We start from the raw sequence: 19,623 nt of genomic DNA on the forward strand, positions 1-19,623 counted from the left end.
TCAAGGCACATCAGTTTCTGCTAACAGGTAATGTTTTACTCAAATTATTTGTAAAGGTCCTGCTTCCCATTCAGAATCTACTTCAGTCCTCTCTTAAAGTAAAATACTCTTGCTTCATATTTTTTTTCCCCTTGCTAGGGTTAAAGGAAAGAAATAGATCTACTTTATCTCCTGATGTGAACTGGTTTCTGATCATCTGCAAGTCCTTAATGTTTTATTTGCTAGGCTGAAACTCGTGCCCGTTCTTCATGTGATCAACAAGCTGCTGACCAGAAGATGAAGCAGGTGTTTTTGATGTCACTGACTGCTGGTCTTTTGCATCCCCAGTGAGGAGGAGAGGGTGATGTGGCTTCCTCTGAAGGACAGCAGTGGTGCTAGTGGTGGGTTTGCTCCTCTCTGCACTATGTCAGCCAGGAGGCTTGGTTACCTGACTCTTCCCTCAGCTAAGGGAGCAGTTGAAGAGGTAAGGGTAGCTTGCTGAGATGCATTCACTTCTGTAAGGTCAAGGTCTTGGCAGCAGTCGCCTGAGATGGATGGTGGGTGAGGAACATCTTGTCTGGGGCTGTTACGTGTAGGGGTTTCCCATGCAGCAAGTGCTGGAATGGCTGGGAATCCATGGGAATCCATGTGAACCCATGTGTATTGAGCTGATTCCTTTAACTTTCTGGATCTGAGTTTGATATTGAGAGTATTTGTACTGGAGGAGGAGTCGTCTGGGAGCAAACCTGCCAAAACATCATCTGGCCATGGGTGTTACCAGGGAAGAGAAGCAGCTGTCATTCCTGTGCTGTTCAGTGTGGTGCTAGTAAGTGACCCTGCAGTTCATGCAGGGCTCTGTTCTCCGTAGAGTCTGGCTTCATCACTGGCTTCGGGAAAAAAAGACCCTGGATGGTTATAGAGCACTTCTAATATGGGCTCTGACAGTGTGTCTCCCTTAAATGACTGTCCAAGTGCTGGAAGAACGCTGGTTTACCTGTTTCCCAAGCTCTTATATGTTGTCTGTATACGTTTATATAGCTTTTAACCTTCCCTTTTTACCTGCAGTGAAACTACTTGAAGGTCATAGTCAATCTATTAGAAAAACTTTTGTAGCTATGGAAAGAGTACTGTATAATCATTAGGAGTATTTACTTGTTTCATTGCAGAACTAATTTGTTCAAAGGCAGTACTAAACTCCTAAAAAAGAAGGGCAAACTAAATGGTATGTGACAGCCAGCTTGTTAATTGTGTACAATCTAGTTATTTTACTGGGTGATGCAAATACCTACACGTGCACATGTGACCAAGTGTCATGGGATGTATGGAAGGACTGATTAAAACCATGCCTTTCCCACATCTGGGTTATATTAGCCCAGAGAGAGAAAAACATGCAGCTTAAAATCTCTGTGGATAATTACCCTGGCAAGTTGCTTATCAGAAGGCAGCTCAGCAGAGGAGGAGGCAGGAGGAACAAACACCAAAGTTGTGTATTCACAGGCAATGTCTCTAGCTTCTCCAGGGGTTGACTCCTGGTTTTAATAAATCTGCTCTGGACATGTTAGCAATAGGAAGGAAACAACAGAACTTGATTTCAGCCTGGGTGTTGTTATTTAGGTGTACAATTCCTTCTGTTAAAGCCAATAATAAGCAGAGTCTATAGGGTGAGAACAACTTTTACATTGATGCTAATGAGAAGAGCACAATTCAGTTGAGCAGGGTTGCAGGGGGAGCCAGTATCAGGAGGCAGCCGGGGGTGCTCCTGCTTTCAGAAAGCCTTTGTTCAGAGAAAAATGCAAGATCAACATCCCTGGGGAAGGGACAGGGAGCGAGGGCAAGGGAAGGATGTCAGCAGTTTTAAAGGGAGGATATCAAACAGCTCATGTAATAGAACTCAGCTGGAATTGGGGAGGGCTATAAGATTCTAGTGTATCAAGCTTGAGAAAAGTGTTAGTCAAACATAACATTGATGATGGGATGAAATATGTATGCTCTGAGTTACACCCTGGGTGAATCCAGTGCCTGCTGGAAAAAAGCAGGCTGCAAGGGTCCTCATCTCTGCAGGGCTGCCAGTGCCATTGTCTGGTTCCCCTGCTCATTGCTGCTGTCCTGTAAGATACCAAAATCCACTCCTTAAAGGGTTTGTATATTATAAATTAGGCAGGTAAGTCAACGACATAGTAAGAATGAATGAATAAATGAATATTATGCACTGTGGAAGTAATACAGCTGGTGACACTTAAATCCAGCTGTATGGGAGAGATTTACTGGCTATTAGCTGTTTCTCTTCCCTCACATGAAATAAATTTCATGTCAGCTGGTCATGTCTGCTCACAGTGCAGTCCTGATAGTCTGTGGAGCACATAGACTTGGGATGCCGGGCTTTTCTTCCCACTCTGGCAGTGCTGCTGTGTAACTTAAAAGAAGTCCTTTGCTTCATCTGTATGACAGTACAACAGCTCCCTGTCCCGCAGGAGAGAGCTTTGTAATCCATATAGGGGGATTTTCATTCTCACCGTCATATGGTACAGGTTACTTGATTATTATTTCCTTTGGACAGTGATGCTGAAGCACGGGTAGATGCAGGCTCTGGTGACAATTGCTGTCCTGCTGCATATAAGCCATGTCTACCTTTTTCTTCACACCGGTGCTTTGCAAGCCTTCAACATAAAATGAATGAACAGAAGAAGAACAAAGTGATACCATCCCTGCAATACAGTTGCCCTTTCCTGAGGATATAGAATAGAGATAATGCATAAGATGCATTCCTGAATGGTTACTGCATCAGAGTATTAACAAGGACAACACCAAATAGTAACACATCCAGAAAGCTGTTTGTAACCGCATCGTCTGCAGCAGTTGATAGCCCCTCTGACCCGTCACCCTGGGGATGGCAACCCCACTCCCCTGAGCGCTGGATTAATCAGTGTCTAGTTCTTTCCATACTTCCTAACCTCTGAAGAGCATCAGCCCATGCTCCAAACCTGGAGCTGCCTTGCACAATTCTTCCTGGACGTAAAGTACACCCCGATTTTTCAGCTCATCCTGGTGGAATGTTATAGATGCAGAATCAGCCGCACCACGTTAGGAGCCGTAGCTATTTTGATGGGCAGCTTCTCTATGGTTATGAAATAGGGCAGGTGAGGACATAGGAAATTCTGAGGCTGAATGACTCCCTCAGCAATTCCCTATGAATGAGCCCAGGTTATGCAGTAAAACCCAGGGGAAAGACTCCATGTCAGCACCAACTAAACCCGCCGTTGCAATCCAAGGTTGGTCATGGAAAACCGAATAACTACTTCACAGAGCAGCTCTTAATGCCTACACAAGGCCCAAATAAGCCTTGTCGTGCAGGAGAGATTATTCATTTAGAGTAATCCTGTGCTGGCAGATATGGTGCTTCAGGCCAGTCAGCTGCCACCTCACTCACTTTAATGGGCGATACTGAAGGGAGACGGGGGTGAGATGTGGCTCTGCTCTTGAGCACCTTTCCCAAGCAATGCACTGTGAACGGCAAGTGATGCACCACATCTCCATTCCTGGGCAGAAGATGCCATATGCTTGCAAGAATAAAGGAGTAACCTTCCACATCCTATATGTGAAATGCAGTAAAAATGTGAGACTCTGAAACATTCTGCCTCAAACTGGGTCCCTGCAGCTATGGGGTATTTCTGGGGGTTTCAGTTTAGCTTTCTGGATGATAATTTCTCACGGAAGATAAAGTTGTTCATTCCTGTGAGTAATTTTGCCACTGAGAATGCCACCAAAATGCTGTGCAATGGGTGGGTTTTCAGCAGCCTCAGGAGGTGCCGAGTAGTTAAAAAATTCAGGTTTCCACAGATGAGATAATGTTACTGTAAGACAGCATCATGCCATCACAAGTGAATATAGTGGGACTGAATGCACAAACCATCAACAGCTCTAACATTAGGACTTCCTAAATGTTGAACACTTAACATAGCAAATCTGTCCTCCCCATACAAAGATTTGTGTGTGGCTATCTAGGGTTTAAAATAGGAGACTTGGAGAGATTTTGGTTATGTGATCCTATATGGTCCAGTGGAAAGACTGAACATCTTTGTCCTCAGTATGGACCCATTTCTGGCTCAGGTGGTGTGACTTCTTATGGCCCTTTCTTTGCTGAGACAGGCAAATCTGCACCACCTATTTTTATTTGTCCCAGACTGAGTATCCCTAAATGGACACTGGTCAGCAGGTCTTCCATCCATAATCCCGGCTTGTTCCAGCTTTTCCTTCTGGGAGGTTGTTTGTCTGAGTGAAGGGATAACCAGGCTTCTCCATCCCATGCTCCAGGGACTACACAGAGAAGCTTCTAGTCCCTCTGCTCCCCTTTCCCAGTGTTGTTTTCCTGCTCCCCCTGGCCTCCTGGAGCCTTTATCCCAGCAGCCTTGCTCCTACATCCTATCCAATGTTTCCTGAGGGCTTCCTCTCTGATGTGGGCTTCCCTCCTGTTCACCGCTGGATGCTGGTCTTGCTTTTCCTCTCTCACCTCTCCCTTTCTGCACTGTGTGTCTTTCTGACTCACTCTTCCCTGCTGTTTCCTGGCTGCTTATCTCCCTTTCTTCCGTTCATTGTCCCCCATCCCTGCGGCTGGAGTCAAGCCTCCTGCCGCAGGCTGATGCATACCAGGGACATTTGCTTCCTTCCATTGCCTTCTGTCTCCTTTCAAGGTGGTTTGAAAGTGTATCAGTTACAGGGAAATCTGCTTGATCTTTGGAGAATTTAAACAAAAATGCTCAGCAGCTCTTGGTATATCACTGACCTTGCGGCAGCCCTCAGGATTTAATGTCAGATTTCTCCCCCCACTCCAGACTGCAAAGGAATGAAAGTGCTGGAGCTGCTGAGAGAGGTCTGGCTTCTCCTTGCCTGTGTGGGTGGACAAAGCATTCTTCCCTAGCTTTGCCCCTGGAAATGACTGTGTCTGAAACCAGAGCAAAACAAAACAACCCCAGCCCAAAACCAGATGATATTTAATGTTTCAGTCTGTGCAGCTATTCAGTTGCTAAATATTTCAGCTCAGGGCTTACATCTTGGCAATGGAGAGCTGGGTGTTATTAGAAGTATTGGGCAGCCTTAAATACCACAGTGTGAGAAGAAGCCTTTCAGCTGATGAGTAAGTACTGAGTACCATTGCTCAGCATGGACAGTTTCTTCTCCAGTACAAAACACAGCACAGGATGTTCTTAACATACCACTAAGGAAAAAGAAAAAAGACAAAAAAAAAAAAAAAAAAAAAAAAAGCTAGCGTTTGCCGGTTGAATTTCAATCCATGGTTTTAGCACATTCATTCTTGTTTAATGTCACTATGCATCTGCAGCTGTCAGGAGGGCCAGCTCTGGATGGGGTTGGGGAGGCTCTTCAGGCTACAAGTTCTGCTGCAGAGAAGTTCCCATCCATCCAGCACGTGGCTGCTGTGACAACCGCCTGGCATCAGCTGGAGCCCAAAATGTTCTCACGCCTTCCATGTACAGCCAAAACGTGCTGGTTTACCTTAAATGGCCCTGAAGGTCAGGCTTTTGGTCCTTCCCTACTTAAAATCACACAATAAATGAGAAGCAAGTGCTGATGCCCACATTCCTGAAAAAAGGTTAACTCAAAGTCCTTTAATCCTTGACTTTTCATGTTGAATCCCGGGTAACCCTCTCTTATCCACTGTAAAGTCTCTGTTAATTCCCAGAAGGCTGTTTGTCTCCCTTAAGCTAAAATTCTTTTCCACTTTTGATGTCCTTCCTCATGATTTGCTTCCCCATCTTTTTGAGAATTTAGATTTACGTTTGTAATTAAGGCTTTGTGAGGGCTCCTGGAGAATATGCAGGATGAACCCAATGGTGAATAGGTTTCACACTGCTTTACTGTGCCAGCCCATGTGCTTGGAGGTAGGGGTTTTCTTGCCATTCCCTGTCCTTCTGAGACCAGTCAGATGTTTGGCTCCAGGAGAGTTCATTTGTTTTCTTCAGGCACCACTTGTCAGATAGGAGGAAGTTTCTCCAGTGATCTGTGAATGGGATGAATAGAAATAATGGGAAATATCCAAGCATCAGCCACACAAGACAGTTGGGCATCCTATGTGATTTCAGGCATTTGCAAGAAAAAAAGGATGGAATTTGTTGCTTGTTTGAGCCACCACTTGGGCATGTCTGAAACCACCCTCTATTACAGAGGAAACTCTTCCTCCCCTACTGCTGTAGAATAGTTTACAAGTGATACCAAGTCCTGCAGCATTCTGTGTAACCAGCAAGTAACTTTGAAGAACTCCTCTGTTCCAAAAATCAAATTCAACACATGCTTTAAAGTCTGTCCAAAGCTTTTTTTCTGCTCCTGCTGATTGGCCTGAATCTATCTGAAACTCAATGTTGGTTTTTAAAGGTTGCAGTTTCAGCAAGGAAGGAGTTAACCTTTTCTGCCTGGGAGCAAGGAAATTCTTAGTTTTAGCGCAGGCATTTTTGCAGAGTTAGAGGGTTGAATCAACCATGGAGAATTAATTCATAGCCTCCATGTGCTAGAAGAAAGATACACATCTTTGCTAACAGATTTGCCATCCAGAGGAGACAGGAGACATATCTCTGCCTTCAGCTGGATTTCAGAGTACTTTGTTCCTGGAAGGCTGAGAAGGTAAATGTCAGGTTATTTCTGTCTTTGCTGGTATGTTCATGGAAAACCTATTTAACAAACCGCTTTCCCTGTCACTGCTCTTAGTTGGTGCTCCCTCCCCAGTCAAGGATCTCATTCAACCCCTTGGGGATCTCTTAATGCACTGTTCACCAAAGCATTGCAGGCTTTGAAGCAGTTTTCCCTCTCCTTTTTTGCCATCCCTACCCTCCACCAGCACTTCATATCTCTCCCCTTAGTTCCATGTGCTCCACTACATTTTTTTTCAGCAATGCATCTTCCATATTGCACCTCTCATCCTCTCCTGGGCAATTCCCTCTATGGTTATTCCTAGGCCACACAGGAATCCTCCTCTGCCCTGCACAGCTGCAACCCACAGCTGGATCCTGGCTTCTGCTCCTCTGCTCTGCTCATGGCCATTAACAGCTGCAGGAGTAACACCCCAGGCTTCATCTGCAAGCCAGGGTGAAGGAGGATGTGGTGGGGAGGGGACTAATAAAGCTGGGGACTAGATATATAAATCCACTTCTGCTGTGTGATGTCCTGTCTTTCCAATGTTGTTCAGCCCAGTAAATGCTGCACTGAATGGAGCTGAATGGCACAAATGTGTCAGGGAGGCAGAGGCAGGCATGTCCTCAGGCTCGGAATATCATCTGTGGCTCGGAGGAAAAGCCTGGTAGCATACTATCTTCTAGAAGAGCTGAAGGGCATATTGCCTTCCTCTGTAACTCAACTAAGAGGTTTTTGTGTGTTGCCATTAAGAAGATGAATAAATATTTCCTTTCACTTTTCTGATTAGGAAAAAAATCATCCCGCAGTGGACTTTTTGCATGGGCATCAAAGGAATCGTATCATTGAGCATCAGACGCTACAGAGGAGGTCATCATCACTGTTGTGTTTCTAATCACCTTAAACTAATTTATTACAAATATTTTTATGTCCCAAATGTTTCTAAATTTCTTCCCCTTACAGCTTCTTAAGAGATGCAGGGTATGCCTGTAAAGGGTATTCACTGCTTCTATTATCCACAGGTATCCTCAAATATCACATTGTCACTCATGGAAAACACATCTAATTAAATTTCTGCAGGAAGAGAAATGTGCATCATTGTCAAAGACATGCTTTTGCCAGGTATTCTGTCCAGCAAAATGCTAGAGAGGTCCTTTGGGGTCTGCTGGCATGCTTGTAGTGGGCTTTCCATGCTGACCTATTCTGTTGAGTCTCATGTATGTTTTAGGGCTGATTTCTGTTTGACAGTGGGGGTTTTTCCTATTTGCATTGTTCTTTTTAAAGTAGCCACCCTAGTATGTGACAAAATGATACAAACAGTTTGACAACACTTTATAGAACCCTTCTGGATGTCTATGACGCTTTTTAAAAGCATTTTCTAAATCATTTCAGAGCAGGAAACAGCCCAGAAAAGTTGCTGATCTTACACTAAGACCTACCCTGTGTTTCGCTCTTTCAGAAGAGAAGCTTGATTTCCATCTGATGTCAGTGTTTGATGACTTCCACATGCCCAGTATTTTAAACAGCTTAAGCTGATCATATTCTAAGAATGTTTATTTGGACTGTGGCTGATTCTGAAACTGTTTCATAACGGGTTATTTGATATGCTTTGGTGGTATGTGGAAGACACTTCCACCTATAAACACAACTGATGTAGATTCGCTTCATGTTGTTGTAAGTTACATGGTTCAGGTTAAAATCCCCTTAAATTCCATACTTTTGAGGATAGATTTTAGCTTTTTAGACAAAAAAATTATGCAAAACCTTTAAAGACCTATCTCCAACAGTCAGTTAAAGAACAAACTGTGAATCATTCTGTGAAAGCTCTATGTATTAGCCACAGAGCTTTGAGAGTAAAGCATATCTTTCAGATGAAAAGTCCATTAATTTTGGAAAACATGCTTTTTTGAAAATAGAAGAAAATTGTGATGTGGCTTGAAATGGTGTAGCCCAGTCTGAAACTGGGGTAAGAAATTACATGGTAATACATTAACCCAGGGATGTGTGCAACTCCAACAAATCAGATTCAGACCTGTGAGGTTAGTTTGAATTTTGCCAATCTATTACTTACACTGATGTGTAATAAAAAGTAAGTTTCATCATTGAAGCACATCCAAAACTGGCCCCAGTGCTGCTGTATGTCAGGTGTGTGTTTTATAAGGACTTTGACATGCGGTAAAGTTGTTGGGTTTTATGTTTTGTGGAAAGGGAAGGGTTAATGTTTAGCACAGGTCTCCTTTGGGACTTCAAGGCTCACAAAAGCTGATGGCTGGGGGACTAAGGGAGTTGGGAAAGAGGTGGATATATATCTCGGGGCAGAATCACTTAGCATGAGTGATGCACTATGCAGGCAACTTGAAGATAAATGGCAGTGAGCTCTGGGTGGGATAAAATCCCAGCCATAATAAGGTAGGGGTTTATTACATCAGTGTCTCACTGTATCATGCTCCTTTCCAGGAAGGCAAAGTAAGTCAACAAGATAATCAACACTGGCACTACAGCCAAACCTCACTGCCTCAGACTTCACTTAGATTCTGCAAGGACTGTTGCCAGAAGTCCTAATACCCTTAATAAACCACTGGCAGGGGTCCAAGAAGCTTCCATAAGAAAGCAGTTAAAGTATGAGCACAGCCTCTGCTGGAAGAAGGAAATGATCTCCCTATTTCCAGATCTCTTTACTATGAACTGTTTGTCTTTTTCCACATTCAGGTGTCAAACTAATATAGAGAAGAAATTTATTTATCAAACCCCTTACTTACCTTGCAGTGGACCCCAGACAACATCCTGTAGTACCAGGCACAGTTAAAGTGACACCTTCAGCATCAAGGACTTTACAGTCAAATACCAACCTACATTCAAAATTTAGTTGTAGCAGTTGTAGTTTTATAGGAAACTAATGGAGCAATCCGAACAAATGTGTGCTGACCTATCTCATTTAAATAAGAAAGCTAGTTTTAAATAGCAGAACTTAATGAATTCTAGTTGACTTTTTGACTGGTGCATCCAGCTAATGATGTGTTGGGGTTTGTCTTATGCAATGAGCTGGATCTAAAGAATACGAGGTTTAGTAGGACCCTGCAATACTTCTGAAATATCCTAGTTAGTCTTATCCATATGCATGCCTGCTCCTCTACTGCTAAGCCATTTCCATCTTGCAGGCTTTCTGTGCTTGGCCATTGCAAAGTCAATGCTAACCAAAGCAAAACAGACAGCTAAAACTATCGTCTTAAGCTACACAAACTTAGTTGTGGGCTACCTGCTGTCTCTCCCAAGGATGCCAGAGAACCAATTAGGAAAATGCCTTCATAACCCTGCAGGCAGCAAAATCCAGGAAAAAACTAGCTTGTGAATCACCAAAAGATGCACATCTTTGCAAAGATTCTGGGGAGAAACCACAGGGTTATTCCTGGAACAGTGCCTGGTGCCAAGAATGGAAAATCACTTGCTAGAGAGTTAAACTGTCTCCTTACATTCTGCTGCACGACCTGAAGGCTCATCTTAGGAATCTCATGTCTGCCTGCTTGTTTAACCAAGGCAGAAATCTAACAGGAGTTACCATTGCTGTGCCAGGTATTAAGGATATATATTAAATCAATGCATATGTCTCTGCGGTATTGCTTACCTGGGTAAGTAAAAAAGTTTATTACATTCCCACATGACATGTTACAGACTGTTAAAGCTGCTTTGGGTTGTACGTTGCCCACAGGTACAATGGTTCATTTCATGGCAAAAAGGTTGGATAAATTAAATAAAAAAATTAAAATCTTGATACAAGTATTACTGGTTTTCTTTGGCTTCCTTTGAATTTGCTGGATGCTGAGCAAAATGAAGGCAAATGTAAAACTGGAGTAACAGGGAATCAAGCTTTAAGCTATATACATGCAGGGTCTTTTATGCATACATACGTATATATAAAGTTTGCAGTGTCTGCAAGTGAAGAGTTTCTGTTTTCAGTGGAAAAGTTAATAAATATTAGCTGAATGTCACTTTGAATGAAGAAGAAAGATCTCACACAGTTCAAAAGTGGTATCTGGAAGTGTAAAGCAGCTGAACTCTGATGAGGACTATACCTTCATGATGAAGACTGGATTTATCATGTAAAAAATATGATTTTTTTAAAAATTGATTTCTGTGGTAATGATGTGATACGACAAAAAATGCCTAACATAACATAGCTACCAGCCTCAAAATGAGGCAGTGCTGTTTCAAATCAGTAATATCACTTTGATGGGCATCCAAAGTGAAAAACAGAAGCAGAAGCTAGTAGTGTTGTTAGATGTTAATGCCAGTTTATCACAATGGAACTGCTTGCATCTGAAAAGGCCACATGCTAACAAGTCTCCGTATAAAGAGAAGAGATTTTTTTTTCCTAATCCTGTTTTTACAATATCTACAATCATTTATGATATTAAAGGTCCCTTCTAACCTAAATGATTCTATCACTTCTAGCAAAAATGTTGACCAAATGGAAGTGTGTCCAGGCAGTGAAGTTTTCACAATGAACTATTGTCACGGAAGATTGTCTCAAAATAAAGTATAATTGGATAATGAGAGAGCATTACATTGAAATGCCAATAAACTGCACACTTTTTCTGTGTGGAGGTGAGCTTTCTGGTTGGCAAACTTCACCCACTGTCTCCCAAATGGACTGGCAGCCTGGAAATAGGTATTTCAAACAGTGGCTTCCCAGATGCCTATTTAGGAACCTCAAGGTTCAGTGCTATTTATTAATGTAAGTATTAATTTTAGTGATTATTAATTAACAATTTGCCTCAGAAAGAAAAAAAAAACAACACTTTTTTTTTAGCTTACATGTATTAAAAATGTAAGACAGCTTACATGTATTAAAAATGTAAGACAGCATTTTGCTACAATATTCATTTCAAATTTTTATTATAATGTGGATTTTAGGATGTGTGCTAGCTTGTGCCAGCATTGTGCTGTTAACTGGGACTCTTAGCAGCTGTCAGTAAAATAAGAAACAGCTCATTCCCTCTCAAGAGTTTCATTTATCCATGCCACACAATGGGGCTTTGTGACTTCAGGGTAGGCAAACAGCGTTTTCTGCTCCATTCACAAAAGCCAGAGCAGTAACAAGGTGGGAGGTTTTCCTGTACACTGATATATTTAATCACAGAAGGATGTGTCCTCAGAGATAGCAGTCAGCTCTGCCTAAAGGAAGAGGTTTAGGCTGCAGTATCTTGAGCATACTTGAAATTCTCAGTTAAATAGCAAAGTGCTTTGAATGGTGAGCATTATTAGCATGGGAAGTGTTTTCCATACCTCTACAATGATAACAGAGCCACTGAAATGCTATTTTTCAGTATTTTCAGGCTCTCTTGAAAATTACAAGCATGATTTTTTAAAGTTATGACCAGTACTGTGCATTTCCTTGTCTGGCAAGCCTGTAAACCAAAGGGATATAGAAAACTCCAACTCTGTATCTACACTGTGGGCCTCTAGGCTTGTGTCTTACTGCTTGCACCATTCCCCAAGGAAGGGACAAGCCCCAGTGAGCTTACCAGGGATATTTGCCTGCATAGCATCATATGATGATGAGCAGTATCTTCCTGAAGTATAAGCTTTCTTTAGGTTACCAGTGTACCCTTTTTAATGAACCACAAAATCAACTAGGCTGGAAAAGATCTTTAAGATTATCAAGTCCAACTGTTCCCCCAGGACTACCAAGTCCACCACTAAACCATGTCACTAAGGGCATCTACACTTCTTATAAATACCTCCAGGGATGGAATTCTACCACGACCCTGGACAGCCTGTTCCAATGCTTGACAGCCCTTTCAGCGAAGAAATTTTTCCTAGTCTCCAGTCTAAACTTCCTCTGGTGCAGCTTGAGGCTGATTCTTCTTGTCCCATCACTTGTTTCTTGGGAGAAGAGACCAGGCACCTCCTGGCTCCACCCTTCTTGTAGAGAGCAATAAGGTGTCCCCCAAGCTAGACTAAACAACTTCTCCAGACTAAACAACTTCTCCAGACTAAACAACTTTAATATTCACATCTCCTTTCACAGTGAGAGAGAATTTGTTGTTTGTTAATAATTCCTTAAAAAAAAACAGAAAAATCAACTGTAAGCTGTAATTACACCCAAAGCATCAGAGCTAATTAAATTGTGCCCAAAGTGAAGCAAGGGCTGCAGCTGCCCTGTTATGCCAGAAGCAGCATAAAATTAAATGCCACAAGCTGTGGCCCATTACTGGCCCTCCCAGTAGTTCAGGGAAAGAAAAAGGGGAAAGTCGTTATAGAGTTTGGTAAAATGAAGCTGTTAGGGCACAGCTGTGTTTTGCCTCCTGCAGTAACAAAAAGTGAGTACCTTAGAATGGAGTATACTGATTAGGGTTTTTTTGTTTGCTTTATGATGGTGTGTTTGGGCCATGTGCTTTCATCAGTGGTAAAGGTCTGTAGGAATGAGAATCCTCTGCTAGAGAAGCTATAAATGTTTTATCAAGCTTGCAAATGTTGTTCCTGAAAGTGACCCAGAAATTACTGCCAGTTCTAGTCTCGTAAAACAGCATCAGGTTTGGCTCACAGCTGTGTCACTTCTTGTTTGGTTTGGGTTTTTTCATAGAATCATGGAGTGGTTATGTTTTTTTAACTATATTTCTGCAATTCTCACCTTCTGCAGTGAGAGCAGTATTCAGTGTTGGAGGGTCTGTGTGTGAGCACCAGAGCCAGGGAACCTTAACAGGGTGAACTGACGGTTTTGCTCTAATTTCATGATGATGATGATGATAATTTTTGCGACTGTGGCTATGAAGTTCTGAATATGCTGAATTTGCATGTTACTTGCACCTTTTCAGATGCGCAGGGACATTTCTCTGCTTGGGGTATGGGTCTACAGGCTTGTAATGCAAGCAGAAGTTCTGGTAGGAGCCACAAATGCTGATATAGTGCAAATACTGATGTTATACCGAATGCCATGTGAAGCTGTAAGGCACACAACTGGCAGCTTTCAAACCCAGCTCTGCGTTAACACATGCCAACATAATCACAGTGTGCTCCTGGTTTTAAGTTTGCACTCAGCATTGGGGTTGGGTTAGCTTTTATTGGGACAGTGGAGCGTTGTTTCCAGATGTTTTTCGAGTGGGAATCTTTGTGGTAATGTGAAGTTGTCTGATAAGAATGTGTTGATGGTAGGGAATTATGCTGGAGGTTTTCATGTAGAAGCTTGCTGATAGTAGAATTCTTCTGTGGAGATTTTCACACAGGAATTTGTTGGTTGGGTGTTTTTTTTTAAGAGGAAGGATGAGTTTTAAGGTGTAGGGTGGAAAGTAGGATGCTAATTCAGTGTGAACTGATGAAAACTGGACACTTTGTAAGGTGCATTTTGGAGGGCAACGTTGAAGATGGCTGTGCAGTGAAACTGGTGTACAAAGTTAATGCAAAGTAGGCTGAGCAAGACTATATCTAACTCATATATGGTATATATGGTATAGTTCATATAGGTCATACCTAATTCCCAGCATCTCAGATGCTTATAAGCTAAAACCTCAAAAAATTAAAGACAATATGAAATAATTGTAGAAAAATCTGGTCTTGATCCATAGCTTCTATTAAACAATAGCAAGTTCTTTTCTCTCTCCAGAGTGAACACGGATAAATAGTATTGAAAGTGGTTAATTACTGTGAGGATTCATTATGGGAAGTGATGGGAATATTTAATTCTCTAACATGGTTTTAGTGTGAGGTGTCCCTGCCCATGGCAGGGGGGCTGGAACTAGGTGATGTTAAGGTCCTTTCTAACCCTAACTATTCTATGATTCTATGGTTGACATTGCACTACCACAACTGATACTGACACTGTGCTCCAGAAGATGAAGCTTAAGGTTCCTTAAGACTCTCATTACTGAGGTGGGTTTCAGACCAGGGTCTAAAGGACCTAAGTAAGTGCTAGGAGCTCTTGTTATAATTGTAGCTTTATTTACAGTTGCTTTCTATTTAATTTTGAAGTGGTACATCCTAGTGATATGATAAATACAGTGACAGCACTGTGGTAAAATATATTTATTTATTGGAAAAAGTAAAGTTGTGGGAAGGAGCCATGCCAAAACTAATGATAACGACTGTCTGGTGAAATAGAGTAGAAAACTTAACTCTTGGTTCTCAGTTATGTTTGTAAAGGCAAAAAAGTCTTTATGCTGTCTGTAGGTTCTTCACCATTTCCTACTCTGCTCTGAATCTTAATGTGAGGAAGTTAAGAATGCCTTAGCTGTTTCATGGTGAGTCTTGGTGTCTAGCACTGAGAATTTTATTCTCTTTATCTGTTTAATACAAAGCATCAGTAATAACATTCAGAATTTAGTGAAAGAAAGGAGACAACACAAAGTTCTCCAGTTCTACCCAGTGTCACCTTGTTCACATTTCTCAGGATGCCTAATGTCTATGCTACACTTAATGTAGATACTACATGGTAAATAAGGTCCATATGAGCCAAGAAGATGACATTTCTGTTAATAATAATAATCTTCTTGTTTAATGTTGCCACTTATTAACAGTCTTGATATTCTTGGAATAGGAGGGGTTGGGGTTTTCAGTGTGTTTTTCCTACTAAGGTTTTTTTGTTGTTTCTTTGGGGTTTTTAATACAGTGTCCCATGTGTGTTGCAGTGGGATTTTTGGGGTGGGTTTTTTGTTTAGTTTTATTGTTGATGTTGGGTTTTGGTGCTGGTTTTTTGTGTTTTGGTGGTGGTGTTTGTCAGTGGTTTTTTTCTCCTTTAATAAAGCTGGGCAGAATGAAAATATCCAGACTCTTGGATGCACAGAAAGGACACACGTTTACCCTTTCCTAACTCCCAAAAACATTCCTGAATTCTGCCTACTTGAAATTTGTCAGCAGGATACATCATAATAGAAAATGAACCTTTCAAACAAACTGAGTAATATATTGGTTAAGAATCCATATTAACTATTCATTCTGTGTTGTAATCTCTTTAGAGGGAAATAAGTGCATAAACCAGAGATGCATCATACTTTCCAAAGACTTGGGAGATGCTGTTTATCTTACTTCTGTTAACTATATTTTGGAAGATTACTTGATCTAACTTGTATAGAGACTCTGATCGACTCAAATTGGGTTTGAAAATAGGTCAGTCTTTATGGATGTTGCACATCAGGTTGATGAAAGAGCACTTGTTAAGAAAACAAATCTACTTTTAAGCACAGAGATTAAAAAATATTCTAACTATGCATTCCCAAATGACCTCATTAGAAGTTCTGCCCTTTAGATAGCTGGGGAAGACTGTGGGATACGCTACAAGTTAAAGGCTTAGCTGGGAGGCAAATTTCTCTTTTTTAACCTGAGTTTTCAAGGAGAATGCCTAGCTTTGTGTTTCCTTTTACATGTCTGAATGGCTGCCTGTTCCTACATGTGTGATTCTTTCTCCAGAGAAGATGTCAGAGCCATATTATTGGACTAACTCAATGGGAGTACAGCCAGGTCATCTTTCCTGGGCCATCCAAATGGTAATATTTCATTGGGCAGACAGACTTCTGGCTCACAACTTGAATGAGGTATGGAAGGGAGAAGAAAGACCCAAGCTGAAAGCTCTTCACCTAATTGGCCCTGCTATGAACCTCCAGCAAGGTCTTCCCTGCCTTTGCTGCTTGTCATGGAATGAAAAAAGTCACAATAGGGGGTTGTTCCAACATGGAAAAAGGGAACTTTTGTAGTTTTGAGGAAATGTATTGGCTAATAAGTGTTTCCTGCCAAGTTATAGTATTGTTCTACTACTGTAACATTATTGATAAGTTACTGATGGAGACACAGCAAACACAAAATAGCCTTTCTCAAGTGAATTATGAGTCCAGAAGATCAGTGTTTCAGAGCAACACTACAAAAATATAGCCAAGTGCTTTTTTCTATTAGAACTTTCTTTCCTTTTTTTTTGTGCGTTGTTTGTTTGGGGTTTTGTTTGTTTGTTTGTTTCTGTTTTTTTTTTTTTGTTACATCTGTGTTAGAAATCAATTTTTAAATTTTACTTTCCTGGTTTCACCATAAGAGCAGGAATTGACTGGAAGCCAAGGATTTTTGAGCGGTCCCAAGAACAGGGAAATTCCAAGCCCCAAAAGCTTCTTATTCTTAATTCCTTTCATTCTTTCAAAAATAATGCAGGTAAGTTCCCATTGGCAGCTTGTAAACAGTGCAGGAAAACCACTCTCAAGTACATAAATAGGATGAATTTAGAAATTTGGAGACACCTTGCCATACAAAGCATCTTCTTTTCCAATGTGTTCTACTAGGTAGGCTCAGGTATCTGAATTGGCAGTTATGACCTCTTTTATGCTTAATTATCTTCTTAGGGTAGTAAGAGTATTTACATGATAGGGTCCAAACAGAGATGCAGGAACTATCCTTGTGCATGAGAACATCTATGATTATGATTTGCTTTCCTGCAGGAAGTGTGGTACATAAAGGACTACGTGCCAGCACTTAGTTCACCTTCTAACAAAGGGGAGCCTCCTAGTAACTAAGTGCCATCCCATATTTTGGCTTTTTCTTACTCTCAGGAAGTTATCAATGAGCTCAGCCTTTGTGAAACTTTCTCTTATGTTTTTGGGGAACTCCTACCAATGTCTGAAATCAACAGAAAAGTAGAATAATAGGAATGAAGGGACCACTGGAAGTCATCTAAATCTGGTTAGATCAGGTTGTTCAAGAGTTTGTCCGCTAGAGTTTTGCACATTTCCAAGGATGGAGATTCTGCAGTCTGCTCCAGTGTCTGACCATCCTCATAGTGACAACAGTTTATTGTATCTGTCATCTGTGGTCTTCTAAAGCCTGCCAAATGCTATATCTCATCTAATGTTATGGTGTAACTGGATTTGTAATAAACAGTGCAGGTAAAATATATTTGTGAATATCTTTGTATAACAAGTGAAGTTGAAAGAAATACTTTATTTCAGGCTAAAAGTCACATGAAGAAAAAAATAATTTTTTAGTTTCTAACATTGCATTCAAACCTTAATGCTGTCCTACCCCCCAGAAAAAAGTAAAGCAAACATGAAACTGGACTGATCTTCCAAAGCAGTGAGGTGATGGGGTCCATCGCTACGATTCAATATAAGCAGTTACCTTCAGTGCACTACAGAGCTGTGAAAGCAGCACGTAGGCTCCTCCTCCTGCTTTATCCTTAAATACAGCCTGAGATAACATGTGATGGCTCAAGGGCAGCAGCAGTCAATGCAGCCTTATTCTGCATTTTCCTTAGCGCTGAGAAATGACATGCGGCAGGGGTGTGACACTGTGCAGTTGCTGAAAATCAACAGTTTTCCTTATTTATCCAGGCAAGAAAGGGGCAAACTTTCTGATGTGACCATTGTTTGGAATTCCAGTTATTTAAGCAGCAAGAGAAGATACATTGGGGTTATTAATACTTTTAACATAACTTAAGACCCAATTCTGCAGGCAAGTAACAGGAACTAAAGAGGATGGGTGAACAAAAATACTTGCAATATTAGACTTTCCTCCAGCATTTCCCAGATGAATTCTGTACCAGACTGCTGGAACAGATTCACCCTTGAAATAGGATACAGATACAGGGAAAAAAAGCTACATACTGAGCACAGGCCATTCGGAAGTTTGCTTGAAATATCTACTTCTGTTGTTAATGTTACAAATTTCCTTTACTTGCTTACCTGTAGCTACATCTATAATCTAAGGTGGTGGATATAAATGAAGAGACATAAGTATATGTTATGGTATTTAATTAATAAGTTTGTAATAGCTTGAAATGTGAATATTTCCTGTACCTCCACAAACCCAACTCTCTTTCAAGTACTCTGCCTGCTCTGGTGTGCTAATGCTCCGAACTTCCTTATTTATAGTTCTCCTAATAGTGGGAAAACAGACCTTCAGTTCCTGCCTACTATTCAAGTCAGACCACTATAACCTTACTGCTATTTTGTCCCCTTCTGAGATGTCCCCTCTCTCTTTGTAGTGGGCTATGTATCCCTTTCCATTATGTTATTTTCACAACCCAGGAAACATGACTGCTTTCCTCTGCAAGCTCACACTTTCCTGTTGCTCAAGAAGATGATGCAGGGAAACTTCTAGTCCCACTGTAGTTTATCTATAGCCAACAGATGCTTAGGTCTATGTGTGTAAATGATCATTTTCTTGTTTGTTCAACTGCAAGATTGTTTCCTGAACTTGAAATAGCAGATACTTGCTCTATTTCCATTGAAATATTAAAATATTACTTGGTGGGGTTTGTTTTGGTTTGTTTTCTGTGAAATTCTTATTAGCCTGGTAAAATTTCTGGAAATTTTATGAAATCCACCCTATTCCCTCTTTTTCTCTAATACTCAAACACTGGTTGCCCTTTAGCCCTCAATATTATCGATTCCTTTGCAGGAACTGTATTTTCCCCATCCTTTGAAGCCAACATAACTGGCTCCAGTAATCCAAAGTGAGAGTAGCAGGCTACTTGCTATGGAGTTGCAGAGTTTACCTGGGGGTCTTCTAGGGAAAGGTTAGATATATGCAGCAATAACATGCATGTAACTGCAATCTGCAGCCTGCCAGATTGAACAGGCAAGCCTAAAAAAAACTGTAAGGAGCCCATGAAGTTTGGGATGTTCACATAATTCACAGTGAGTTGCGCAGACTCATGAAGAATACCACCAGTTGCAAAAGGACACAACTGGTCACTTGCAATCGGCATCAGGTTGTTGACCTGTAGAAAGGGTGCAGAACTCCCAAAGTGCAAATGTTCAGCCCTGGCTCCTAAGCCTAAAGTGCCTGTATCTGGACAGAAAGCTGGTGTGGGGCATCACCTACACATGGTGACCACCAGAACAGTGCCACCGACACGGGAATCCACCCTTGCTTAGGCACGTTAAAGTCTATCTGTGTACTGCCTACACTGAGTGCACTCAGGTGCCCCAGAAACCAGCTCCCTAAGTGTGAATGTCCAGACCCTGATGCTAAGCCTAAAGTGCCAGGACAGAAAGCTAGTACTGGGCATCACCTACACATGGTGAGCTCTGGAACAGT

The sequence above is a fragment of the Pezoporus wallicus genome, unplaced genomic scaffold, assembly GCF_028554395.1.
Source record: "Pezoporus wallicus isolate ANWC-B61680 ecotype Strahan unplaced genomic scaffold, APGP_CSIRO_Pwel_v1 contig_6566, whole genome shotgun sequence".
NCBI classification, from domain to species: domain Eukaryota; kingdom Metazoa; phylum Chordata; class Aves; order Psittaciformes; family Psittacidae; genus Pezoporus; species Pezoporus wallicus.